General features: G+C 41.1%; 1 protein-coding gene across 1 annotated transcript in view; it reads right to left on the bottom strand.

The window, feature by feature from the left end:
- LOC140246273 (dystroglycan 1-like) overlaps positions 1-7,837 on the bottom strand; it is a 51,148-nt gene extending 43,311 nt beyond the window's left edge. Inside the window, 1 exon segment of the mRNA XM_072325738.1 lies at positions 7,226-7,837. The gene's annotated coding sequence lies outside the window, so the exon portion shown is untranslated.
- Between the last annotated feature and the right edge of the window lie 12,894 nt (positions 7,838-20,731).

Genomic DNA, 20,731 nt, shown 5'->3' with positions numbered 1-20,731 from the left:
ACTGCCACTGTCACTGCAGGGCAGTAATGTTTTCATTTCTAATCTGATTAATCCCCTCCCCCACCAAAAACAAAACAAAACAAAACAAAACGAAAATGGCGGGGGGGGGGGGGGAAGGGGGAAGGGATTGGTCATTTCATAACTTGGCTTGATTTTCACTGCCTTACAGGCAAAGAATAAAAGCCACTGATGTTGCCTACATTGTGGTGAATGGTGAGATGTCAAAATCCCAAAACCTTATGCCACAGATCATCCTGGACTTCCCAATGGACATTTTATCTTCATATGAAACAATGTTAATTCACTGTTCAATTTACCAAAAATGTTGAATTTGCCAAAATAATCATCAATATTTCCTTCTTTTACAGTTTACATCATAATTATATGTGTTACAAAAATGCATTGACTCATGATGGTTCATGCAGTTATGGTAAGTTACTTTTCTTTTTTTTTTATATATGGTGTTCCAGTTGTCAGAGAAGAGTGGAAATTTTTTCTTTCAAGAATGCAGAAATCAAATTTTAAAAAAATGAAATCAAACTGAGAACCGTGAAATTGATACTCCATAGTATATCCAGATATTATGGTATTCCAAGTCTGAATGGGCAGAGAGGTTTGCCCTAGTTTCTTGGGGGCATCTCCTGTTTTATCGCTAGGTGTCAACTAGAGGTTTAAACACAGCATGGTTCCATAGCCAGTACAAACACTGGACTCATGAGTCATAATTGGTTTGGTGCTGGGGTGGTGGAGCAGAAAAAGAAGCAGTGCGGAAAAAAAAATATCAGGAAAACTCTGGTCTGCTTCTTTCTTTTTCTCTCTCTTTCCCATTTATACAGTTATTTTCTGGGCCCATATGGTTCGCTCACAAATATCATTTGTAGTATGCGATGCCGTTCCACTACCGGCAGTAATGACTAGGTGAGAATCACTCGCGGTCGAGGCATTAAACAGACCATGCGGCCCAATTGACCAGAGTTGGGGTTTTATTCCAGCCAAGGAAACAATATGTTTTGAGTGTTTGAGCTATAAAACCAGATGCCTCTAGACTCCATAACAATGGCGAGTCGCTGATCACAACAGCGAATGCACGACAGTCTTTTTATCACGGCAGCCACTGAGGGCATTCTATGGGATAATTTGTCTGCTCTCTGTGAAAAAAAAAAAAAAAAACCTCTTGGAAGGAAGATTGTGGGAAGTTATCACTGAAGTGAATCAGGAACTCTGAATAATGTTAAACACGTACTCCATCCATGAAGCAATTTAATTTTGCTTCCTCGGCTCAACTTTGAAATGGGTCAACGAGAGTGTCTGCTATTATCGGATTAACTCTATCCTCATTGGTCAGAAAAGCATCAGATGTAGACTAATTTCATCTTGGCGTTCAATCAGGTACACCCCCCCCCCCATATACATACTCACACAGCTCACACTAAAACACACACACACATGCACATTGTCATTTCTTTGTAAACAGAGCAATGAGTCATCCAAATGGCTATGTACATAAACCATAATCCTGAATCTAACTAAGCATGTGCAGGAGACCTTTTAAGTAAAGGCATAGATATCATACGCTCCCTTCAATGTAATCCTCTACTCATAACGCTGCGGGTTGATTACGGCATCCCTGATTGCATGCAACTACTAAGTTAGCACTCTGCCACAAAATGGTGCAGGTTCAATAACCTCCTGATAATGAAAATTTTACTGTTTTGCATATATGTAAGAGTATTACATAATCATAGATGCACTCTGATACATCGATCTTATATCATATCCCTCTGCCCCTAATTGCTGTTGACCTCTTAATAAAGAATCTGACCAACAAAAAAAAAGAAAGAAAAAAAGCTGAGACAAATAACAGAGTTAAGGCGCTAAAATTACTCTCCCCAAACCCCTTGTGTGGTCTCAACATGTCATTATCTTCACTGCTTGGTTTTTAATTGCTCCAGAAATCCCACCAGATGGTGTGAATCTGAAACAAAACACCCATCAGTGTAAGAGGAGGTCTACGGAAATCTTGTGTCAGATAGCCGATACTGGAATAGCGGTATGCTGAAAGATGATTAAAAACCCTTTTAAATAGTGAGACAATGAACTAATAGTTTCCTTATGTCTGAAGTTGATGATGATGATGATGAAAATGATGATGATTATTGTGACACCTGTAGTCAAATCTGGGATTTTCTGTTTTTTTTTTTTTTTTTTTTTGGGGGGGGGTGGGTTGGAAATGTAATATGTCAAACTACAATTGCAAATACTGTAAAAGTGAATATTTTCGCGCGACTAATTTTTCGCGCTAGGCCTGGTCAGAAGAGTTTCGCGTGTGTTTAATTCCGCGGAATCAAGACATCACGCACAGGAACGTATGGCAAGCAAAAATATTCGCGTGTTTGTATTTTCGTGCTAGTTTCTGATTGCGCGAAATGCGCGAAAATTTCAACACCGCGAAAATTTCCACTTTTACAGTATCATGCCTGTATTAACAGAGTTCTTCTTGTTCTATTTGGTTCTGCATGTAATGAAACTAAGTCATAAATTAGTCCTCTTTGTTTCTGTATCTTGCAATGGACATACATATAGTAAAAGACACAAATTAAAGAGGAAAACATTTGAACTTGCTGCCAGGTTACACTTCCTACACAAGAAGGCAGATCATGGCATTGCACTGTGATACACACAGGACTTGCTACAGCAAACTTGAAAAGAGGGGAAAGGTTAGCATGATGATGAGGAGAAATAGGGGTAAAGAATAGGAGAAAAAAATAAAAGGTATAAAAGAAGCAGATAAGAAAAAGAGAACTAAAAAGATGGGAAACAAAAAGATGATGAAGAAGGTAAAAGAAGATGGGTGTTATTGGGATCCCTACTTTACTCTACCAAAACAGAAGGAGGGTTAGTTATATTCATTTAAAGAAATGACTGCAACAAATGCTCAATATTTACTTCTCAATTTGCCCACACTTTCACGTCAAAATCAATGGCACATTAGAAGATCATGGTTTCAAATATGTAGTCACATCTCTCTTGATAAACAGAAACAAACAAACAAACAAACTGAATTTTTTTACTGATATTGTGAAAGAGGTGTCAACAGAGACAGATAGATAGAAAGAAAGATAAATGAATGGAGAGATAGATAGATGGATGGATTCATAAAAATGGAGGGACTATGCCATAATTGCATTGGGAGTAGGAAATGGTCCTAGGTTATGCAGCTGTCATTTGTATGACGCACCTCTTGACCCCCGGGAAATGTGCGTCATGGTCGCGTCAAGTACCATCAATTTGATGACGCGTGGTGCCGTCACGGGAGCAAAATGTCCGCCACAATACTGACCCATTATGTGCGTCATAGTCGGTCATTTAACCAGAGTGTGTCAAAAGGTTCGTTAATGGGACTGTCATGTAATTTTGCGAGGCTTCTTGCATGGGGCATGGTATCCCTCCGTAACAGAATAAAACAAACTCGCGATCGCGAGTCGGCCGAATTCACCGGCTCCTGGAAACGCGAAAATGACACAATTTTCAATCAGTTTTATTATAACATACTGATACTCACTTCATTCTCGTATGTCTTCTTTTTCTATCTGATGTCAGACTAAAGGTCTTTTCAGAAAGTTTGAGTACAAATTTGCTCCAAAACCACACTACCAAACACGATTTGTGATTAAAATCATCACATACAGCCCGCGGCATCGCGAAGCTCGCTATCCTTCAATCGCATTCACTGTAGTGTAGCATCGACCGTCGACCGTGGAACCTGCAGCAAAACCACGTGCGTGATGTCGACCATGTGGTACATGTATACATACAGTACACGCGTACATACGTATACAGAAGGCGAGGCATGGCAGAGGCCAGGCCCCAAAACACATACAAACGATTATGGAACTAACATTACTGAGAGTCTATTAAAACCTGCATTAACTTAAAATAGTAAATTCTATTTAAACACTAGCCATATAAACCATGTACCTAACTTGGGTTTAATAAGGTTCGTGTTTAAATAGGCAGGGGCTTCAATCAAGCTGTTTTCGAATCGGGGAAGGGGAGGCGGGAGGTTACGGAAAAAATTACTGTGGCCAGGCCGTAGTTTCGCGAAACTAGATAGTTTGCCATAGCAACGTGTATATCAAAACACGCGTTTCTATGGGATGTCCATGAACTAGGGAACGGTTTAGAGAAATTCGAAGTCATTCGAGATTGAAGTGGTTTTTTCCTACGCATTTTTTTTTTTTGTTCATATCTAAAAAATTCGATTTCTTAATTTTTTTCAACTGGTATTTGGGAGTCTTGTAATATATTTAAAATGTTGATAGAAATTTCTGAATATATTCAGAAAGTACGCCTAGGCGCCTACTGTTTGGATAAACGGTAAACATGCAGTCTACGTTCGATACGAAGAAATCATTACGTCTTTCACGAGGAAAAACATACAAAACAAACAAAAAACACCTACGAACGAATGTTGATAGCCAAAACTTTGATAAGTAATAAGCAGTTATCATGAGCGTGAACTGAAATTAATTGTCATGATTTTGTTGTCTAACCAGGTGATGACTGCATCTCATTGAACCTACTCGTAGTGAATTTCTCTGGGCATACGAGACCTTTTAAGTATTTCTGGCTCAGTTGCATTTTTAATTGACTGATTAATCGATCTTCTTTTTTTATTGTTCAGGGAACATAAGATATTCGGTCAAGTACATTATATTCGACTGTTTGATGTTTCCTACTATGCGCCAAAAGAAAGGCTATAGAATCAAGATATCTTTGCAATGATTCCTTTAATTCAACTAATGAGCTGGTTCTTCGATCGATATTTCCATGATATTTACACGCTGTTTATTCCAGTGCGCGCATTCCTCCGTCTGGCACGCACCTGGGTGTGGCACCTGCTTTTGTGGAAATTTCCACAAGGGGAGAGGGGTGGGGTGTCAAGTTTCTTCGAGCCGAAGAGACTGCATGTAAAACAATCTCTTCGCTCTAATTTATTGTCATTCGTGCTTTCCCCTTATTCTTTGCTGATATTGAACATTTAGATTTAACTTTACGAAGGTTGGTAGCACGTGGTTCTATTTTGTTGTGAGGTGTATGTAATTTCTTTTTTTTTAATCATTCTTGGAAAGGAAAAGAAGAGTAAGGGGGAAAGAAGAATAAGAGGGAAAGTAAAATGGAACGAACGGCACGTACGCTCAGCATTCACAGTAAGCCGTCTTTTTACACCAGCATAGTTATCATCATCACAATCAGACATCACTCAGACCATTATAGCCTTTTCCTATCAACATTAAGAAAAATAAATAACAACTACAAAGTATCAACACCTCCCAACAACACAAATATTTAGAAAAGACAACACACGGCACACTACAGCGGCTGGTATCAAACTTCGTCGCTTCGATTCGAAAAAGTATTGCAGCAAAGCGGAGAAATCGCCGTTACGAAAATAGCAGTGCGAGACACTTGAAAGAATTACGTCAAATACTTCAAAGTATAAAGGGAACGGATAAAGTGATATAAAATGGAAGAAATCGTACCAAACGATGTGTGAGAAACGACAGTGGAGAACGGTAAGTTTAGTAGTAGGCTTAGGCCCTAGCAACAGTTTACAGCACCGAAAGCTACGCGAAAATAAGGTGAAAATAAATACACATTGGAAACTCGGTATTGCGACAAGATCCTTAGGATCAAGTCAATAAACGATACAAAACAAAGGAAATCAATTCATTTTGACCGGAAAATAGTTTGTTATAAGTATTCTGTTGTATGAGATCTCCTTTGATAGGCCGAGAAATACATCGAGCTTCCACGATACTCGGGAAAGACAGTTCGAACGCTTTTCACCTGCACATACTGCAGTGCACATCAATACACGAACAGAAACTCACCTCTTCCTTGGAGAAAAATGATGCAATAACGTTACAAAAAACACACACAACACTCTAAAAATCATTTCATACTTGGGAGGCAAGGGACAAGCGGATGAAGAAGAAGAGAAAAAGAAGCAGACATTGCACAACGGAACGCTTCTACCGCGATTCGAATCGAAACAGGGTACTGGAGTGTAGTAGCAGCTGCCTACAGTGTGCAGCTAAGCTACTATACTAACGCTCCCCAGCCGCCCACACAATCATGGGGATACAGTACCACGGCGATCGAAGTAAACATCCAGGGTCCGTAGGCGACAGGGATTCACGCGGGCGAAGTTCCGTTCGGTGTACACAGTTCGCAGGCAGCGAATTGCGTGAGCGCACACAGAGCTCTGCAGCATTCCAGTCTGGCACGTACTGCGAATAACATGTGCGTCAAGGGTCAGTCATTTTCACGAAGAGGTGCGTCACCATTTTGACTGGTTAATGCGTCAATGTCTCATAGAGGTGGGTCACTTTTTGTGACGGAGGGTACGTCATGGTACCTAAAAGGTATGACGCACATTGGTACTTTGACGCACCTATCCCGGGGGTCAAGAGGTGCGTCATACAAATGACAGCTGCATTACCCACTTTCTTCGCACCAAAGTCACAGCCATGATCCCCAAAGCAGGCCAAGTAGCCCTGCATTATTCAGGATCACTGAGAGGATAAGGATCATTGAGGGTTTAGATAGAAAGGCTTCATATTGAAAGCTAAATTTACAATGGGAAGTGGTTCCGCTTGGATTATCATCTAAACAATAGGAATTGAAACCCTTGGCTGCAAAGGGCAATGCCGAAGTCAATGATTTTCTTCCCGGTCTAGAGAATTCAGTTCGGTGCATCTCCATTGACGGCAATCAGCTTAAAAGCAATTTGGTTCCATTTTTGTCTCCGTTCCCAACCTGCACCCCCTATTCATTTCCTTCAGAAAGAGCAGTTAATGCTGAATTGTGATATAGCCTATATATAAATCATGTAGACTGCCTGTGAATATGAGATGACATGATATGATGAGCGGATACTCTGTGGCAGGTGCCACTGATGTGTAGAGTTGCAGACAATACTGACTGAGATTGAAATACTAAATAGCGCTCATTATAATCAACATATACTCCCCGCACATACAGTAATAGAATGATAGTCCCACAAATTGATTTTCGAATGTATAAAGACAGCTACCTATAGTGGAGTAAATAATTATAATCCATCTCTATATACTATGAAATGAACATAGGCTCTGACTTGCTGCTTTAAAATAGAGGTATTGAAATCCCCCACAAGAAGAAATGACATTCACATACTTACATGCAACACTATATTGCTTGTGCTGGGAATATATGTATGCACTCTGCTGCGAGTAAAATAATCCGCACGTATAGATTCCGTGGTGTGCTGCTCCGTCTGCTCCCTGAATGCCGTTCGATTTGGGCAAAGAGAGGCCGGACAACACAAGCCTGCAAACCGTAGTGAGGGTCTCCTCTGCTCTAGCGTAGCATAACACCCGTGCACCTCATCCAGTGTGGGGAGGTTGAGCAGAACTGTACAGGTTGAGAGGGAGGGAGAGAAAGACACACTCTGTTGTAGTTTAATCAGCCTCATGAAATGGACATCAATGGGGAATGTGCAGTTTCTTAATCCCCGCCCGATTTTGGCAATAAAGCGGCACAAATGGGCTCCGACTCCGGCCAAAGAAGACGGACGGTGAGGGAATGAATGACAAAGATGGTATTAGATGAACAGAACAGTCCACCCACCCGTAGATGACGGTAGTGCTTATGGCAGAGACAGATAGAGTGAGACTGAGTGGTGGGAGCGAGTGTGCAGCTCAGCGTGCAGTGTACACCTCAGCTAGCCAGCCAGTTCTGTGTGCACACATCTCTCTTAGCTCTCCTTGCTCTCTTGTGGTGGTGCTGGTGCATAGCCCCAGCCAGCCGCAAATGAGGCGACTGGAGTACAATGAGACTGTGCAGTGGACCGGGCATGAATGGATGGCTGGCTGGTATGTGACCCTGGGTTGACTCTTCAAAACGCAAGCTTTGTATGGTGTGCTAAAAGATGGCTGGTGGGGTAGGGTGGGGTGAGGTTTGGCCTACCTTGACTTGACAGGGGAGGGGTAGCCAATGGATACAATTCAGTCTTCTGTGTTATAGTCACAAGGAAAATGAGGGAGGGGTACAAGTTACAGAGGAAAAGAAAAATCCTCTGACACACAGATCACCTTGTGTGACCAATTCATGATTTTAATGAGTTTCAACCCAAATGGTCCTCACATATTATAATTAGTGGCTACACTTTCACACTTTCACAACAGGCCAGCTCATACAAAGTATACACACTCTCTCTTCATCATCCCATGACACATGTGTAGGGTTCTTGAGCTGTAAAAGGGTTTACCTCATCTGAGTATCAAGTGCATCTCGGGCTGGGTACTCACTGAAATGATCCTAATTAGCTGGACTATGTGATTTTCGTGTGCAAGTTTCATAAACGTGCAAAGGAGGAAAATACAGGAGAAATGAATCACCCAACATACAGCTGCTGCTAAGAATCTTTACTATAATGCACTACTGGTTTTGATGCTCTCTTCATGACTAAAAGTAGGCCTACTTGATGAGCAGCTGATCTCTTCAGCACACTCAAATCTATGATGATAGAGATAACATCATGAAAACTACATCTCTTGCTATTAGTATCATGATGATAGAGATAACATCATCAAAACTACATTTCTTGCTATTAATCCGAGCTTGGTGGGTAAAGATGATGTAGCAGTTGGTTCACAATGAACCTCTCCTTTCTGATTACACACAAGGAATGAATGAATGGGATCAGCGCACACATGGAGATCCCCCACCAAACAAAACACAGGAAACGGTTCTTTGTACTTGAGCCCAGAGTGGGGTGAGGGTGGCCTAGGTTCTTAAACCAGAAGTGGCCCTGGGTCCTTTAGAAGAGGCGGATTAGGGTTCCCAGACAAACCCATCTTGTAAGCCCATTGACTGTCTCCACATACATGAAATTCTTTGAACTTGCTTTGCGGAAGGGATTTGCTCTAGTCACACATTAGTAAGTCTTTGATAAGAACAGAAAAACAAAAAACAACAACAAGCCTGTCAACCCTTTTTGGCAAAGCACACAAGCCAAAGCACCCAGTAAATGAAATGATTGTTCTAGCTGCCTTTGGTATACACATCTGTCAGCCTTCATTAGGCATCCATTGCAAAGCAGGAAGCCAGGCATAAAAAAAAAAGAAGAAGAAATACTGAATACATAAGACTGGCAAAATTGCACATTTTGAGACCGAGTGACAAAAGCATTTCCTCTTGCATGATAAATGCATTGGTCATTAAAAACCACGAGAAATGTTTCAGAAACACTGCCACCTCCCTGACAACACCGTCAAGCTCCTGCAAAGATACACTTTAACATCATCAGCGGTTTGCAACATGATTTCTGAATGAGAGACTCTCTTTGAAGTATGTGCAATCTTGTGAAAATACAGATGAGAGATACACATGATAATAATAATAAGACTGCACAAACTTGGAAAAAAAAAGTTGTTACTAATATATGAATACGTAATTCCACAGAGATCCAAAATAAAGCAACACCATAATCATGAATAGGCATACATTGACATTTGATAGGCACTCAATGCTTATAAAAAAAAACAAAAAACAAATAGGCCTATTTGTTAGATCAGGTATGTATGACAAAATTAACTTCCTTTGTCTTCGAATATTTCGAATGAGTAATCTTCAATATTATAAACACGAAAGCCTTACATACACTTCTGAAAAGAGTGGATGTTTCACACAAACACACACAAATTAGAAGCATCATATCCACCAACTCAGATTGCTATTTTGAAGTGATAAGCAATCTATGCTGTACGATATCCTAAATATTTAAACTCCTTTTACATCCAGATTATATGACATGCAGGGAACTACATTTTTTTTGTAATTATGCAGGCCTACAGTCAAGGCAATAATTGTGTTACCATGCCGACAGAAGGTGGAGAATTTATTTCATTCCAGGTTGGTGACAGTGGTGATGCCAGTATATCACTATGCTGAAATGGTTTTGACTCTCTCACTATTTGTGAGATTTCTACTAAATTGTCACTGACCTGTTGTGTGTTGTGCTCTTTCTCTGCATCCATACGATACAAATCATTTCTTGGGACACACTCTCATCTAAAATGCACAGCCTCCATTTTTCAAGAGCTCTGTTCCAACTCAAGAGGTTTGCATGTCCCTATACTTCAATCTGACTGCAGAAAACTCTTAAAATAAATTATCTTTTTTTTTTCCTCCCTTTCCCTAGATTGAACCCAATTGAGCCCTGAACACAAACTTGCATTTTTTACCCTTTTGCTCTCTCTTTCCTCCTCTATGCTCCCCTCTACTCTCTACCACACACAATTTATATCTCCCCCTCATGATTCCACCATCTATCTTGATTCTGTCCGGTCTCCACTGCTCTTCACTTCTGCCTCTGTCCATGTAATGTCTTAGAACACACCACCTCTCCCAACTCTCTCACTCTCCTTTAATTCTCTTCCTTTCTTCAGTCTGTCTCCTTCCCCGATGATGGCAAATTGGAGGCTGCAGAGTGGACTGCATACAAATCAAGTCCAAACTTCTACTCCAGAGAATTCACTCCCTGCCCCTCCGTCCCTTCGTCGTCGTCGAGGAAAGAAAATCGAGAAACAAGGGGAGAAGACATCCCTCCTGATTGGTCTCGTCTCAGAACTCGATCATAATTCGGCAAAGCAGTCGGTGGCCTCCCTCGATGCATGCAACGGCCAGACGACGAATTTAATCACTACACTAATGGGGCGGAGAGGATGCACGGACACTCTCTGGTCAACTTGTAATACCTGTACTACTGGACAGCCCCTCTTGCCCCCATCCTACCTCGGGAACATCAGATACAGCAAAAGGGGAATCCCTTCTCTACTCCCTGAAATCAGTAAAACTGGTTGAACCTTACATATTACCCAAGACATTTTCCAAATTTGTGACTAGATAGTTGGAATTTAACATTTCAAACTATCTCTGAAGTAATCTATTTAATATCACCATGTGATAGCCTATATAATGAGATTTCCTTCTATTTAACTTGCTTCAGCATGATGGCATGTCTTCACAAACTTTCTCTATGCCTACACAAATCTGACTATTGATAATTTCATCTTGTATATTCAATGCTGAAAACCAGTTTTTAGCTGTTCAAGAAGTCTGGCCTTAAAAGACATCATTTTATATTTGAGTTTTCTTTGAAAAAAAAAAACAACAACGGGCAAATAAGGCACAACTCATGTCTTCTATAATCAAGAACCAGACAATCTCACAAAGAAACAGACCGCAATTGCGATGCTAATCCTGCTTTTTTGCAGGGCCAGATAGTTTAGTATGGGATTATCGGTGGGGCTAGCCCACTTTGGCAAAAACAAGTGTAAACAGAAAGTGGGCTAAGGAAAGTCCGGTACCAACGGTGGGGCTAAGGCCCCCCCTTAGCCCCACCGTTGGTACGGGACTAAGCAAAAATTTGCATGTCTAAAAAGCCCTCAAACGATGAAGCAAAAACTTCAACATCTTATGATGATCATGTGCATAATCTACAATTAATCCATGTGAGTGATCCCAGTAAAAAGGATGTTTCAGTGATAACGCATCCTTGCATACTCTGGGTTTTAGATTATCTCTTGTCTGCAAGACCTTCATGGCAAACAAATCCTCATCCTAGTGGATTATGGGATCGTTCCCTTGAAATATTCTGTGTTCTAAAGATCCCACTTAAATCAGTACGTAGATTGGAGATTAACATAAACTCTTCTATCATTCATGATTCCTTGAGAAAAACCAACACATATGTACAATGTAGTTTGCTTATAGGCCTACCTTGCAGCACAATGCACTTACTACGTAATTGAAAGCTGGAAGAGTCACCAAAACTACTGTTGTAATCTGTTCGACACTTCAAGACAAGAATGAATGCCAAAAGCTCATTTGATACAATTACTTGCCAGAACATTACCTATTTCATTCTATATCATTTTATCATATATCATAAATGGTAGTAGGCATTATTTCTAAAACAAAATGTCATGCAGGGAGGGGTGGTAGTTAAAGGCCTTGAACAGGCATCAGTCTATCATAAAATGAAACAAACAAAAAAATAATGGTGACGGGATCACAACATCAAATTCATGGTTTCAGAATCATGCCCTTTCAAATCGTATTTGCTTTTTCCACTTAGGACAGCTGAAATATACATGTATATCCCTTCTGGCCTTGGAATACGAAACTGATTGCACATTTGACACTGTGTGACCTGAGGGCAGTTCAAGTTTAGCTTTAAGAATGAGAAAAATATTTGTCTCCTTTTTGTTTTTTCCATACTGGACACAATCATCAGATGGACCTGATGGCAGCTGAGTAAACTAGAATGTCTCCGCAAAAGAAGGTTGCTTCCATTCAAGCTTGAAAGTAATCATCGTATTTTTGAACAAGGTTGCTTCTATTCAGGATAGAAAGTAATCATCTTTGTTTAGCAAATTGAGGTTGAATCCTCTCAAGCTCAAAGTAATCATCTATGTCTTGCAAAAGAAGGTTTGCTCCTTCAAGCTTAAAAAGAACCATCTTTGTTGTGTCATAGTGCTGAAGTGTTTCCCAAAAAAAGTTCAGCAAAGTTTTCAAGCCACAAACTGTTGTACCACAACCACCCCCCCCCCCCCCCCCCCCGGAAAAAATAACAATAATAATAATGATTTCGAAGAAGTCTTGTCATTCTTGGTTGCTCGTTCATGCTCAAAAGGCTGTAAGTCAACGGCTGATCACTTCCATTCATAACGTTTCCTGATTTGTGGCATGTTTGCCATGCCGTGACCTTCACCGTGGCTTTGACTGTAATCAGAAACAGGAATGACCCTAGCTCTCCCAGCAGAACTCCATGAGGGTGAAAAGGGCATGATGGAGCAATGTTAAACAAGAATGTGCACTTTTGGGTGTTTTGAGGAATGCTGTTTGGTAAAGAAATCACTGTACTCTTGTAGGTAGAGACATGGTATTACAACAAAAAGAAATAACAAGGAGATGATTGACAGCACCAATGAGCCTCAAACCACAGAGACCCCAAAATCGCTTGAATTTAGGGTCTACACAAAGACGAGGGTTCATCAAACATTTTTGACAGAAACAAAAATCAAATTGATATTCATTCCTCAAACATTTCTTGAAAGGAGCTTACGTATTACTGTCTCCTAAAAAATCAAGGTACACCGTATAGGCCCATTTGGATAATTCAATTTCATATTCATAGAAAATATGATTTTTTCTTTCTTTTAAGGACATCATAACTTTGAAGGGCCAAGTGGGCACTGACTTGGTATAAAGCACAGTGACAGGTTTTGACTTTGTGAGATACCTACAGCTCTTGTTAACTTATGGGATATTAAAAGACTCAAGCATGATAGAAAAGGAAGGAAAGAAAGAATGATAGATAGATGGATAGATGGATAGATAGATAGATAGATAGACAGACACATGGATAGACAGATTTGAAGACATGAAGAGATGGGGTGGGCAGTGGGATAGAGAGAGTAAGCAGAGATGCTACGCTGAAACATAACGATCTGATTTTGGGTACTGCATCTGTCACCACACGGGTACTTTTCTTATGGGGGGGGGGAGGGGGAGGGGAGGGGAGTGAAATATGGGGGCATAGGGGAGAGGGTATGCAGGGTATTTCAGTATTTCATCCACTGGTGACCTCGGCCATTGATAGCCAGTCTGCCCTCTCTGCCTCGCCCAAATATCCACCATCAAACATCAGTGTATATTTTTTCCACAGGACCTGCGTCACACCAGAGAGTCACACCAGAGAGTCAACATCGGTGCAAGCTGTCCTGGGATGCCTATGGCCACTACAAAAATAAACCCCAAAGTTTCAGCACTTGACAGCTGGCTTGACTTATGGTCCGCCCTCCCACAAAATGTCCCCATGCGGAAACTTGAATACATGCTCCATATCTTGGTATTGGGTCTTGATGTTACCGAATCCCAGTGTGGCGTATGGCGAGAACTTCGGGACTCCCATGCCAGTAGGAAGTGGCGTGGTGTAAACTTTCACGGTTGCCATGACAACCAACATTCCTCGAATCATTTCCACATGTCTCATCCGCTTCCTTCCAAAGCTGCCTATCTCCACTCTGAACATCAATCCACATCAAAATGCTTATCCCTCCACACCAGATACATGAACCTCAACTCAAGAGCCTTCAATCAAATCAGGAAGAGCTTCTCACATTCTGATCTTCTCCTCCGCTCCTGAAACATCTCATCACATGAGACACGACTTTTGGATAATTTCTGCTTGACCAGAGCTGAGCTAAAATGCACCAGCAATCCCCTTCAAGATAAACAAATTTGGACCTCAAGGCCTTAATTGAATGAATATTTATGAGGGACGTCACATCAGTCTCCACCCCCCCCCCCCTTAACAAAAAAGAAAAAAAAATGCAGCCTCAATTTGCAAAAATGGCAGTGTATGTTTGTATATGAGGGGAGAGGGGGGCGGTAGTAACTCAAAAAGATAATTCCACTCTTTTGCTCACTCAGAAATGAGTCACGGTTAATGACTATTACTACACAGTGGGTACACGTGTGAATTAGTCGCTTTGGCCATACATGACACGGGGACTCCACTCCATGCTAATATTTGACATTGCCTAAAAGCGTGCAGTCTGACAATACAGTCAAGTTTCACCACAATTGAACTGGTCATTGAGTGTCAGATTCATGAGGCCAATTATAAAGCTTTGTATGTTTTTATGACACACTGATATTATCATCATGAAGGCAAAATGAATGAGGTAATAATGATAATGACCCAGAAGTCTCCTACTGGCTTGGTTATGGGTATTATCACATGAGGACATTTTGGGTAAATAATCTAATCAAACTAGAAATGTCGCTACAGCGACTGGTTATACCCCCGCCAAACAACATTTCATAAGCTTTGGTCAAAACAACATTTCATAAGCTTTGGTCGAAAAACTGAGGAAGTAGTTAAATCCGCAAGATCTTTCCTTGATCTTCTGCCATTAATATGCCGTTACCATGGCAACGTACTTTCGGGTACTGTCGAAAAATGCGTCTTGCACATCTACAACCAAAGGCACACATCTGTACCAAGTTTCATGGAAATTGGGCAAAAACTGAGGAAGTAGTTTGCAACACAAAATTTTCCATCATTTTGGCTCATAATATGTGAGCTGTTACCATGGCAACATACTTTTTGTCACTGTCAAGAAATGTGTCATGCTGACCTATATCCTAAGACAAACATTCAATATGAATTCCATGAGAATTGGAAGAACACTGATGAAGCAGTTTTGCCATGAAGCATTTTGCCCTATATTTTACCAATAACATGCCGTTACCATGGCAACGCACTTTTTGCCACTGCGGAAATATGTGTCTTGCACATTAACATATTCAGATGAACATCTATACCTAATTTCATAAAAATTGATCAAAAACTGTGGGAGGAGTTCGCACCGCAAGATTTGTACCCATTTTTGCCCATAATATGCCGTTACCATGGCAACGTACTTTTGGGTACTGTCAAAAAATACGTCTTGCACATCTACAACCCAAGGCACACATCTGTGCCAAGTTTTATGGGAATCGGTTGAAAACTGAGGAAGTAGTTCGCGACGCAAGATTTGCAACGGACCGACCGCCCGACCGCCCGCCCGACCGCCCGACCGACCGCCCGACCGTCCGCTGATTCCTATATACCCCCTTCAAACTTCGTTTGGCGGGGGTATAACTAGTCAAAAGAAATCATAATGTCATCTTTACTTTGTCATTAAATCTTCAATTTGCATCCATCTAAACCTATGGAAATTTCATGAACATTTGTGCACAAATGCATTGGTTGTTAGTTGTGACTGTTACAATGGCTAGTGTTTCCAGAAACAGATTCACCCCCCCCCCCCCATCCCCTTCTCACATACCATTCATGTTGTTCCACACAACGCAACGCAAGTCCATTCATGCCTGATGTAACGGCGACTACATTAATCCTCATAAAGGGAGATCATGTTGACGGGATGCGCCTTTACATGGATCATGGGTGTTTATGCATACACACACTATGTATGTCTTGCCTCCTACTAAAAATAAACCATTGTATACAATGCATAAACAATGACGCTCCTCATGGACACATCAAAGCTCTTTTCTTTCCCGTTCTGTTACTGTTTTTTCCTTTTTTTGGGGGGGGGGGCTGCAAATCACTACACTGAGCTTGTGTTTGCACGCAGCGTTTACGTTATTCCAGCTGAGACTCGCGTGTAAAGTTTCATTGCCGTGTAATATTCACTAGAAACTTCAAGAGTTTTGCACAAATTTTGCAATGATTTAACTTACAATGCACGACACTTCTTACATACCACCTGCAACATGAACTTCAGATCATGATGACCAGATCAGGTTGCTACTCCAAAAACTGCTGCCACGCCTCCACTCAAACACAACTACAAAATGGCATAACTGTTGGACCAAAAGCTACCCACTTTTCTGCATGGAGAAACTGACTGCAGAGACTCCAACTCTCCCGTTTTCGACGGGAGATCTCCCGCCGAAAACCCATTTTTGCAAAATCTCCCGTTCTCCCGTTAGAGATCTAATTTCTCCCGCCCTGGCTCTTTGTCTCCCGTTGGAAGGGATTTCTTACTTATTTCTATCGTATGTTGAAAAAAATAAGCCTTAGATAGCACAAGAGAGCATCTAGAACCCTAGGAACTTCGCGCTTCGCACACATCAAGTTCGAGTCTCCCGTTTGCCAGGGGTTTCAGGCAGGAGAATCTCCAGATCAGAAGGTGCTTTGGGTTGGAGTCTCTGTGACTGTGGCAAAACATTTATAATCATAAGATCCATGATCATACATATGTACAAAGTGAAAAGGAAAAGACATGCAGCATGATGTTAGAGTGAGTAAATACAACCAGCACAAGACACCATGCTGTGACAGCCAATGGAAAGGACAATATCAACTCAATATCACGCTAGATATGAGAGCAAAGATTTCACAGACGTTGGTACACGCAATCAAAACTAATTTTGATGGGTTTATACTTCATTCTTCATCAGATATTGAACAGACCCCCCCCCCCCCCATCTTCCAGATTTGAGCTTTGTTGTGCAATTTACATCCATCCCACCGTAATGGCTAATTATGTACTGGACAGTCAATAAATCAATCAGTGTTTTCTCAGTGACGTAGATCGCTGACCTCCCGCAGCCAGACTCAATTCATGGTCCTCACATGTAACTGCACCACACACATCGGTGCTGATGCAGTTTCGTACTCCTTAAAGTAAAGAAACATCATCTCATACATCATTCTGCATATGTATACTTTGTATGTGTGGCATATCAACAAGGAGTATGAGACTGCATAAGTACTCATACATCTAGTCTACATTGCTAGTTGTGAAATCATAGCGATAATAATGGTATAATAAATTAGCTCCAATTTACAAAATATCAGTATTGAGGTCAGTATTGAATTGAGTCACTAACGCTCTATACCAAGTGACAAGTGCGGGAATTTAGCCCCATCTTACCCACCAGAAGTCTCCTTTTCTTGGCTGGATGACACCACTAAGCCTTTTATATCCACATGGCACACACAGCTGGTTGGAACTGGACACGAGGATAGAGGATCCAAGCCTTCACTGAAATATTCCAGAGCGAGGGAGTTCGAAATCCACCCCAACAAAAAGAATGAACGAAATGGCACAAGTCAAACCAGCTGAAAACTCAGGGCAGCAAATCTTGGGCGAGGGGGGTTTACAGGGTGTATTAATTCCAACACTGGCAGCTTCTAGCTTCTCCCCCCTTGATCCCTCCCTGAGATGCAATGTCACAGAGAAATGTCCGCCCCGCTGGAGAACAGACAGACCGCCGCAGCAGAGTAGAGCAGGGCTAAGCCAGTGACTAGCTACTGTGGACAATTCAAGAGATGGTAGATGGATAGAAGCAGGCAGCCATGCATACTCCTACACAGTAAGAGGACTTTCTAGAGAGAGGGGGAGAGATGGAGAAAGCATGTCACTCTGCAAGATCCCTCCCTGTTCTCCACTCGCGCTCTCGGATCGCTCTCTTGCCTGGCAACGACTCTTCCCACTCCCATCACATCACCCCCCAGTCTTCAATACGATCCTCTGGCACAAATGCATCCCACCTCCACGTAGTCTCCAAACTCAGACCCCATTCTCTCTTCCTCCTCTCCTCCCTCCTCCATTATGCTGCATATGCTTGCATCTTTCGATCGCTCCTTCATGAGGAAAGAGCCAGGGGGCATCGAATTCAATCAATCTCATATCAAAGCACCATGCGCCTTCAACTGTAATGCGCACTATTTTTTACAGTAACGAATGTGTTTCAATATCAACAAGCACTCTTCTTTTTTTGTTTGTGAGATCATGTCATCGTCTGCTCATGGGTCGTTCATGAATAATTGATGATGATAGAGGAACATTTAAATATAGCTCCTGTCACTTCGGTCACATCTAAACTTTTCCGGAATGATCAAAACATGTCTATCGCTTGTGGTGCAGTGGCAGCGTAGCTTTCACACGTATTATTGTGAGGCCCACAAAGTCAGATAGAGTCTAATTTCATTAGGGGCATGGCAGTTTGAATTAGAAAATGAATAAATTCTGTTATGCCTGTAATTTGATTGACTCGTTGGATGATGTTGCACCCCCACCCCCCCCCCCCCATCCTGGACTGTTCTTTCTATCTATCTATCTATCTGCTTAAATAGCTGGCATGTTCATGATAAGCATTAATGCCTTTATCAGCCTACCCATGAATTCCGCTGTGAGGGTAGGCATCCCTCAGTACTAATGGTAGGGTATCCTGTACACTAACTATTTCTGATGTGGGATTCACATGTATGTAAAGTAGCAGAAAACAATCTCAAGATTTGCACTGGGATCGAAATTTCAAGATTTTTGGCCGTTTGGACACAAAAATCCCACCATTTACTGTGATAAGCATTGCGATGCAAATCCCAAGAAACCTTAGGCTTATTCCTGAATTATACAGATAATTTGCCCCGCGATGACTGTGTAAATGCTGGACCACATAATCTTGAGTTTTTATGTCACATTATTCAAAGCGCACATCACAACAGCACGTGCAGCACAACAGCAGTAAGCGCACCATGCCACAAAAACAAAGGGCAAAGAGAAGTGCACACAGTGAAGTGCATTGTGTGTGCCAATTAGCAGGATATTCCTCTCCAAGTAAGAGCTAACAAAAAATCTAGAGATATGAATTGCGATTGCTATCCCACTATTTTGTACGTGTGAATGTGGCTATTGTATCTACTGTAAAACTAGGAATGTTCACGTGCATTTTAATTTCGCGAATTTCGAGAGAGCCGAGATTCGTGAAATTAAAATGCACGCTAAAGATCTTGTCTACACTATTATGCACTGAATGAAAGTTACCAACAAATATGCTGTCAATTTTTTTGTCACTGAGACAAATAATAGCAGGATGTGGTGTGATCATGTAATGTAAGAGAGTTAACAGTTTTCGTTTGTCTATTTTTCTGACTGCATGGTGCATTATATCAGGTAATCATTTTGAATGTGTCATATGTCAGGATGTCTCCCATCACAATGCAACATTTACATGACAACAGAACTCTATGTCCCTGGCTCATCAAATATGAAATTTCTGAACAATGGGCCACACAAACGGAGCAAATGAAAAGAGTCGACCCTGAAAGACAGACAGAGAAATATGCAACCCAACAAAGGAGAGCGACACTGAAGTGACTTGACAGTGACACCTTGGTTGACATTTTGTATGAGAATAATGACACGACATCTTCCAAATGTTTATCTTAACATTTCGGCTATAACACAGTTCTCTCCCCCCCCCCCCCCCCCCCCCATTGCGCATGGGAACATTTGTTGGTGGTAGGGATGTGAATCAGCTCAATGGAGCAGCCTCCATAAGATTATCATAGGTTCTTGAAATTAAAAAAAAAAATAAAAAGTCAATCAAACATCTCATATTTCAATCATGATTCAATACGCTACGAAACCTGATGTAGTGCTTTGGGTCACCAGACCCAGTCAAATCTGAAGTTGATTTCAATTCACTGATCAAAGATGGAAAATGGAATTATTCTACGCCCTGTAGGACATTTTCTTGTAAATACACTCGAGAAACATGGTTTGCATACCCTTACAGAGAAATTTCAGTATCTGATAGTTGTTACACAATGTCTATTCTTCATGAGCCTCCATCATCATGAGGCATGTTAAAGTATTATTTGAGACGGTAAAGTATAAAACTATATTATAAATTTATGTTAAAGGGTGTGTACAGTTCTGGTCGAGGTGAAGATTTAGCTTTTAACGTTTTGTGAGATATACAGAAACCACTCTATGAGATGTCAAAGAGCATGCAGTTCTAAGGGGTATCAAAAGTTTATTCGATGAAAATCGGTTTTGAAATGGCTGAGATATCCAAAAACAAAATGAAACAAAGAGATACTAATAAAGTTGGGGCATGTCGCCTTTTATTATTAGCACTTTTTTGGATATCTCAGCCATTTGAAAACCAATTTTCATCAAATAAACGTTGAATCCATCTTAAAATTACATGTTCTTTCATATTTCATAAGAGGCTTTTCATTATCTCACTTAGGAATGTTCAAAACATGAATCCCTACCTCAACCAGTACTGTACAGTCCCTTTAAACATT

Source organism: Diadema setosum, chromosome 2, assembly GCF_964275005.1.
Source record: "Diadema setosum chromosome 2, eeDiaSeto1, whole genome shotgun sequence".
NCBI lineage: Eukaryota > Metazoa > Echinodermata > Echinoidea > Diadematoida > Diadematidae > Diadema > Diadema setosum.
Note: the sequence above shows the minus strand (reverse complement) of the source record. Positions and strands in the feature narration are given on the sequence as shown.